Genomic DNA, 8,573 nt, shown 5'->3' with positions numbered 1-8,573 from the left:
GGGCGTGGTTGCTCACACCTGTAATTCCAGCACTTTGGGAGGCCAGCGCAGGCGGATCGCTTGAAGTCAGGAGTTTGAGACCAGCCTGGCCAACATGGTAAAACCCCATCTCTACTAAAAATACAAAAATTAGCCAGGCACAGTGGTGCACGCCTGTAGTCCCAGCTATTCAGGAGGGTGAGACAGGAGAATCACTTGAACTTAGGAGGCAGAGGTTGCAGTGAGCCGAGATCATGCCACTGTACACTCCAGCCTGGGCAACAGAGTGAGACTCCATCTCAAAAAAAAAAAAAAAAAAAAAAAAAAAAACCACTTTGTACCACATTTTCCCTCATTATTAGATGTGTATCCTGAAGCAAGTTATTTAACCTTTTTAAGCCAAAAGTTTCTCCTCTGCAATATGTAGATAATGAAAGTGCCCACTCATGAAGTTGTTATTAGTCTTAAATTAGATAATTAATACAGAAAGCTTAGCACAGTGCATGGCAAGTGGCATAGAATAGCCAAAACTGCTGCTGTTGTTACTGTGTGGTTACTGTGCTTGTTCTTGTTGCTATTGATTTCAGAAGCACCATAGCCCCAGGAGGCAGAATGTGAGCTCTAGATTTGTACTGCTTGAGAGTGAATTCTGGTTCCAAATGTTTATTAACCGTGTGTTCCCATGCCTAAGTCTCACTTTCTTCATGAATATGCAGATAATAATGACAACTACTTCACAGATATTTGAGGATAAAATAAGCTACTTTTGAAGCACTTGGAACAGAACCTGGCATCTAGTACGTGCTTAATAAATACTGGCCTCTAATATAACGGGCTGTCGTAGAGTCCCAACAGGCTTCATTCACAACCGCAGGAAAGATTGAAAGTCAGTGCCGAGGTGGAGCCAAGATGGCCGAATAGGAACAGCTCCGGTCTCCAGCTCCCAGCCCCAGCGACACAGAAGACAGGTGATTTCTGCATTTCTGCTTGAGGTACCAGTTTCATCTCACTAGGGAGGGCCTAACAGTGGGTGCAGGACAGTCAGTGAAGCGCACTGTGCACGAGCCGAAGCAGGGCGAGGCATTGCCTCACTCGGGAAGCGCAAGGGGTCAGGGAGTTCCCTTTCCTAGTCAAAGAAAGGGGAAACAGACGGCACCTGGAATATCGGGTCAGTCCCATCCTAATACTGCGCTTTTCCAACGGGCCTGGAAAACGGCACACCAGGAGATTGTGTCCCGCACCTGGCTCGGAGGGTCCTATGCCCACGGAGTCTCGCTGATTGCTAGCACAGCACTCTGAGATCAAGCTGCAAGGCGGCAGTGAGGCTGGGGGAGGGGCGCCCGCCATTGCCCGGGCTTGCTTAGGTAAACAAAGCAGCCAGGAAGCTCGAACTGGGTGGAGCCCACCACAGCTCAAGGAGGCCTGCCTGCCTGCCTCTGTAGGCTCCACCTCTGGGGGCAGGGCACAGACAAACAAAAACTCAGCAAGAACCTCCACAGACTTAAATGTCCCTGTCTGACTGACAGCTTTGAAGAGAGTAGTGGTTTTCCCAGCACGCAGCAGGAGATCTGAGAACGGACAGACTGCCTCCTAAAGTGGGTCCCTCACCCCTGAGCAGCCTAACTGGGAGGCACCCCTCCAGTAGGGACAGACTGACACCTCATTCAACCGGGTACTCCTCTGAGACAAAACTTTCAGAGGAACTATCAGACAGCTGAATTTGTGGTCTCACGAAAATCTGCTGTTCTGCAGCCACTGCTGCTGACACCCAGCCAAACAGGGTCTGGAGTGGACCTCTAGTAAACTCCAACAGACCTGCAGCTGAGGGTCCTGTCTGGTAGAAGGAAAACTAACAAACAGAAAGGACATCCACACCAAAAACCCATCTGTACATCACCATCATCAAAGACAAAAAGTAGATAAAACCACAAAGATGGGGAAAAAACAGAGCAAAAAAACTGGAAACTCTAAAAAACAGAGCACCTCTCCTCCTCCAAAGGAACGCAGTTCCTCACCAGCAACAGAACAAAGCTGGATGGAGGATGACTTTGATGAGTTGAGAGAAGAAGTCTTCAGACGATCAAACTACTCTGAGCTACGGGAGGAAATTCAAAACAATAGCAAAGAAGTTAAAAACTTTGAAAAAAAATTAGAAGAATGGATAACTAGAATAACCAATGGAGAGAAGGGCTTAAAGGAGCTGATGGAGCTGAAAGCCAAGTTTCGAGAACTACGTGAAGATTGCAGAAGCCTCAGTAGCAGATGCGATCAACTGGAAGAAAGGGTATCGCTGATGGAAGATGAAATGAATGAAATGAAGAGAGAAGGGAAGTTTAGAGAAAAAAGAATAAAAAGAAATGAACAAAGCCTCCAAGAAATTTGGGACTATGTGAAAAGACCAAACCTACGTCTGATTGGTGTACCTGAAAATGATGGGGAGAATGGAACCAAGTTGGAAAACACTCTGCAAGATATTATCCAGGAGAACTTCCCCAATCTAGCAAGGCAGGCCAACATTCAGATTCAGGAAATACAGAGAACGCCACAAAGATACTCCTCGAGAAGGGCAACTCCAAGACACATAATTGTCAGATTCACCAAAGTTGAAATGAAGGAAAAAATGTTAAGGGCAGCCAGAGAGAAAGGTAGGGTTACCCACAAAGGGAAGCCCATCAGACTAACAGCTGATCTCTCAGCAGAAATTCTACAAGCCAGAAGAGAGTGGGGGCCGATATTCAACATTCTTAAAGAAAAGAATTTTCAACCCAGAATTTCCTATCCCGCCAAACTAAGCTTCATAAGTGAAGGTGAAATGAAATACTTCACAGACAAGCAAATGCTGAGTGATTTTGTCACCACCAGGCCTGCCCTAAAACAGCTCCTGAAGGAAGCACTAAACATGGAAAGGAACAACCGGTACCAGCCACTGCAAAAACATGCCAAATTGTAAAGACCATCGAGGCTAGGAAGAAACTATAGCAACTAACGAGCAAAATAACCAACTAACATCATAATGACAGGATCAGATTCACACATAACAATATTAACGTTAAATGTAAATGGGCTAAATGCTCCAATCAAAAGACACAGACTGGCAAACTGGATAAGGAGTCAGGACCCATCAGTGTGCTGTATTCAGGAAACCCATCTCACGTGCAGAGACACACATAGACTCAAAATAAAGGGATGGAGGAAGATCTATCAAGCAAATGGAAAACAAAAAAAGGCAGGGGTTGCAATCCTAGTCTCTGATAAAATAGACTTTAAACCAACAAAGATCAAAAGAGACAAAGAAGGCCATTACATAATGGTAAAGGGATCAATTCAACAAGAAGAGCTAACTATCCTAAATATATATGCACCCAACACAGGAGCACCCAGATTCATAAAGCAAATCCTCAGTGACCTACAAAGGGACTTAAACTCCCACACAATAATAATGGGAGATTTTAACACCCCACTGTCAGCATTAGACAGATCAACGAGACAGAAAGTTAACAAGGATATCCAGGAATTGAACTCAGCTCTACATAAAGTGGACCTAATAGACATCTACAGAACTCTCCACCCCAAGTCAACAGAACATACATTTTTTTCAGCACCACACCACACCTATTCCAAAATTGACCACATAGTTGGAAGTAAAGCTCTCCTCAGCAAATGTAAAAGAACAGAAATTATAACAAACTGTCTCTCAGACCACAGTGCAATCAAACTAGAACTCAGGATTAAGAAACTCACTCAAAACCGCTCAACTACATGGAAACTGAACAACCTGCTCCTGAATGACTATTGGGTACATAATGAAATGAAGGCAGAAATAAAGATGTTCTTTGAAACCAACGAGAACAGAGACACAACATACCAGAATCTCTGGGACACGTTCAAAGCAGTGTGTAGAGGGAAATTTATAGCACTAAATGCCCACAAGAGAAAGCAAGAAAGATCCAAAATTGACACCCTAACATCACAATTAAAAGAACTAGAAAAGCAAGAGCAAACACATTCAAAAGCTAGCAGAAAGCTAGAAATAACCAAAATCAGAGCAGAACTGAAGGAAATAGAGACACAAAAAACCCTTCAAAAAATTAATGAATCCAGGAGCTGGTTTTTTGAAAAGATCAACAAAATTGATGGACTGCTAGCAAGACTAATAAAGAAGAAAAGAGAGAAGAATCAAATAGATGCAATAAAAAACGAAAAAGGGGATATCACCACCGATCCCACAGAAATACAATCTACCACTACAAACACCTCTATGCAAATAAACTAGAAAATCTAGAAGAAATGGATAAATTCCTCGACAAATACACCCTCCCAAGACTAAACCAGGAAGAAGTTGAATCTCTGAATAGACCAATAACAGGTTCTGAAATTGTGGCAATAATCAATAGCTTACCAAACAAAAAGAGTCCAGGACCTGATGGATTCACAGCTGAATTCTACCAGAGGTACAAGGAGGAACTGGTACCATTCCTTCTGAAACTATTCCAATCGATAGAAAAAGAGGGAATCCTCCCTAACACATTTTACGAAGCCAGCATCATCCTGATACCAAAACCTGGCAGAGACATAACCAAAAAAGAGAATTTCAGACCAATATCCTTGATGAACATTGATGCAAAAATCCTCAATAAAATACTGGCAAACCGAATCCAGCAGCACATCAAAAAGCTTATCCACCATGATCAAGAGGGCTTCATCCCTGGGATGCAAGGCTGGTTCAACATACGCAAATCAATAAATGTAATCCAGCATATAAACAGAACCAAAGACAAAAACCACATGATTATCTCAATAGATGCAGAAAAGGCCTTTGACAAAATTCAACAACCCTTCATGCTAAAAACTCTCAATAAATTAGGTATTGATGGGACATATCTCAAAATAATAAGAGCTATCTACGACAAACCCACAGCCAATATCATACTGAATGGGCAAAAACTGGAAGCATTCCCTCTGAAAATTGGCACAAGACAGGGATGCCCTCTCTCACCGCTCCTATTCAACATAGTGCTGGAAGTTCTGGCCAGAGCAATCAGGCAGGAGAAGGAAATAAAGGGTATTCAATTAGGAAAAGAGGAAGTCAAATTGTGCCTCTTTGCAGATGACATGATTGTATATCTAGAAAACCCCATTGTCTCAGCCCCAAATCTCCTTAAGCTGATTAGCAACTTCAGCAAAGTCTCAGGATACAAAATTAATGTACAAAAATCACAAGCATTCTTGTACACCAATAACAGACAAACAGAGAGCCAAATCATGAGTGAACTCCCATTCACAATTGCTTCAAAGAGAATAAAATACCTAGGAATCCAACTTACAAGGGATGTGAAGGACCTCTTCAAGGAGAACTACAAACCACTGCTCAATGAAATAAAAGAGGATACAAACAAATGGAAGAACATTCCATGCTCATGGGTTGGAAGAATCAATATCGTGAAAATGGCCATACTGCCCAAGGTAATTTATAGATTCAATGCCTTCCCCATCAAGCTACCAATGACTTTCTTCACAGAATTGGAAAAAACTACTTTAAAGTTCATATGGAACCAAAAAAGAGCCCGCATCGCCAAGTCAATCCTAAGCCAAAAGAACAAAGCTGGAGGCATCACACTACCTGACTTTAAACTATACTACAAGGCTACAGTAACCAAAACAGCATGGTACTGGTACCACAACAGAGACATAGATCAATGGAACAGAACAGAGCCCTCAGAAATGATGCCGCATAGCTACAACTATCTGATCTTTGACAAACCTGACAAAAACAAGAAATGGGGAAAGGATTCCCTATTTAATAAATGGTGCTGGGAAAACTGGCTAGCCATATGTAGAAAGCTGAAACTGGATCCCTTCCTTACACCTTATACAAAAATTAATTCCAGATGGATTAAAGACTTATATGTTAGACCTAAAACCATTAAAATCCCACAAGAAAACCTAGGCAATACCATTCAGGACATAGGCATGGGCAAGGACTTCATGTCTAAAACACCAAAAGCAATGGCAACAAAAGCCAAAATCGACAAATGGGATCTCATTAAACTAAAGAGCTTCTGCACAGCAAAAGAAACTATCATCAGAGTGAACAGGCAACCTACACAATGGGAGAAAATTTTTGCAACCTACTCATCTGACAAAGGGCTAATATCCAGAATCTACAATGAACTCAAACAAATTTACAAGAAAAAAACAAACAACCCCATCAAAAAGTGGGCAGAGGACATGAACAGACACTTCTCAAAAGAAGACATTTATGCAGCCAAAAAACACATGAAGAAATGCTCATCATCACTGGCCATCAGAGAAATGCAAATCAAAACCACAGTGAGATACCATCTCACACCAGTTAGAATGGCCATCATTAAAAAATCAGGAAACAACAGGTGCTGGAGAGGATGTGGAGAAATAGGAACACTTTTACACTGTTGGTGGGACTGTAAACTAGTTCAACCATTGTGGAAGTCAGTGTGGCAATTCCTCAGGAATCTCGAACTAGAAATACCATTTGACCCAGCCATCCCATTACTGGGTATATACCCAAAGGACTATAAATCATGCTGCTATAAAGACACATGCACACGTATGTTTATTGCGGCACTATTCACAATAGCAAAGAGTTGGAACCAACCCAAATGTCCAACAACGATAGACTGGATTAAGAAAATGTGGCACATATACACCATGGAATACTATGCAGCCATAAAAAATGATGAGTTCGTGTCCTTTCTAGGGACATGGATGAAACTGGAAAACATCATTCTCAGTAAACTATTGCAAGGACAAAAAACCAAACACCGCATGTTCTCACTCATAGGTGGGAATTGAACAATGAGAACTCATGGACACAGGAAGGGGAACATCACACTCCGGGGACTGTTGTGGGGTTGGGGGAGGGGGGAGGGACAGCATTAGGAGATACACCTAATGCTAAATGACGAGTTAATGGGTGCAGGAAATCAACATGGCACATGGATACATATGTAACAAACCTGCACATTGTGCACATGTACCCTAAAACCCTAAAGTATAATAAAAAAAAAAAAAAAAAAGAAAGTCAGTGCCCTAGTCTGTGAACTCCTTGACGGAGAGATCATGCATGAATCTTTGTAATTCAACCACACAGTATGCAGAAGGTGCTCAAAATTTTTTGAGAATGAATGAATGAATTGTGAATTGAGTAACAAATGCCAAGTTAAATAATGTCACTTTTTAAGAGGTCACAAATGGAGCAACTTCATTTCTCGAGAACATGGCTGGGAATAAGGAAATGGGAAAAATAGATGTTCCAAAAATGGAACATAAAAGCTCACATACTTTATTCAGAGGAATCATAAAATGTGCAAGCTGGACTGGACCTTGGTGATGATCTATTACAGCTCCGTCATTTTGTGGATGAGGAAAACGAGCCAGCCCTCAGAACCGATTTCCTCTCCCTTTATACATCATTCTCAGAAGCTTTGTTATCTGGTTTCCTGGCCAAAGCACATTGAAAGGAGCAAATTTGGAGAGGAAAGGGAGAGAATTAGAGCTATGTATACCTATGATAAGTATCAAGAAATGAAATTCGGGCTTATGACAGGAAAGCTACATAAAAAGCAGACATAAAAACTGCAAAATCACCCGGGGCCTGCAACATTGGCATGGCTGCAAAGGTGCTCACTCCTCAACAGACCCTCAGCACCTGGCTGCGAGACAGCCCCAACCATGGAAAAGATTGCATGATGCTTTACAAAAGCAAGATTTGCAAGAAATTTAACTTTCTTTCATTCCCAGTCATTTCTATTGGGGGCTCCTATCTCACTGAGTTGATTAGGAATTCAAATCTCAAGCTTTTATAGTATCCTCCCACCCATTCTAAGGTTCCATCAAAGATTCCAAGAAAGGGTCAATAATGTCAAAACATTGGGGTAAGTGGAGAGCAGGTCACCAGGTCCTGGGCCATGTGCACACCCAGGTTAGTAGTGAGCTCTCTGTGGCTAGCCAGCTCCCCAACCCCAGCTTTGGCTAGCTGCTGCTGCTCTGACCTGGTCTTAGAGGGTAAAGATCTTTCTTTACAGTCAGGCTGGGTGCACATTCAATGCCTGTTTCCTTTCCAGCCTCACGATGTCTTTTTGTCCTCATCCTCTACCTGTGTCCTCGGCTCCCCTGCTTTCGCTCCCTCCTATCTCCTCTATCTGCCCAGTAGGGCTACTATTGGTAATCTGGGGGATTACCCTTCTTTTTTCATGTTTCTGTATCCCCAAATCCTCTTTTGTTTGCCTACTCTGTGAATTCTCTGCGTTGTTCTAAAGGCCTGGGTTTGAGGAACACAAAAGTCAGACAGACGTATAGGCTACTTCAGCCTTCCACCCTGTCACCTTCTTCCTCTGAGACAATGAACCAAAGAAGGCTGACCCTGCTTGGAATGGGGAAAGGAAGAAAGAGAAATGCAGGGAAGAAAAAACTTTTGGAAAGGAAAAATGGATGCACAAAAAATCAAGAAAAGGAGTTATTTCAAAATGTTATCAAAATGTTATCCCACCACATGCGTAACACATGCACAGTCTAGTATTCAAGAGAGTTCATGTTCAGTTACCCAGAAAATGCAT

Source organism: Symphalangus syndactylus, chromosome 5, assembly GCF_028878055.3.
Source record: "Symphalangus syndactylus isolate Jambi chromosome 5, NHGRI_mSymSyn1-v2.1_pri, whole genome shotgun sequence".
NCBI classification, from domain to species: Eukaryota; Metazoa; Chordata; class Mammalia; order Primates; family Hylobatidae; genus Symphalangus; species Symphalangus syndactylus.
The sequence above is the reverse complement of the archived record's forward strand: the minus strand, read 5'-3'. Positions refer to the sequence as shown.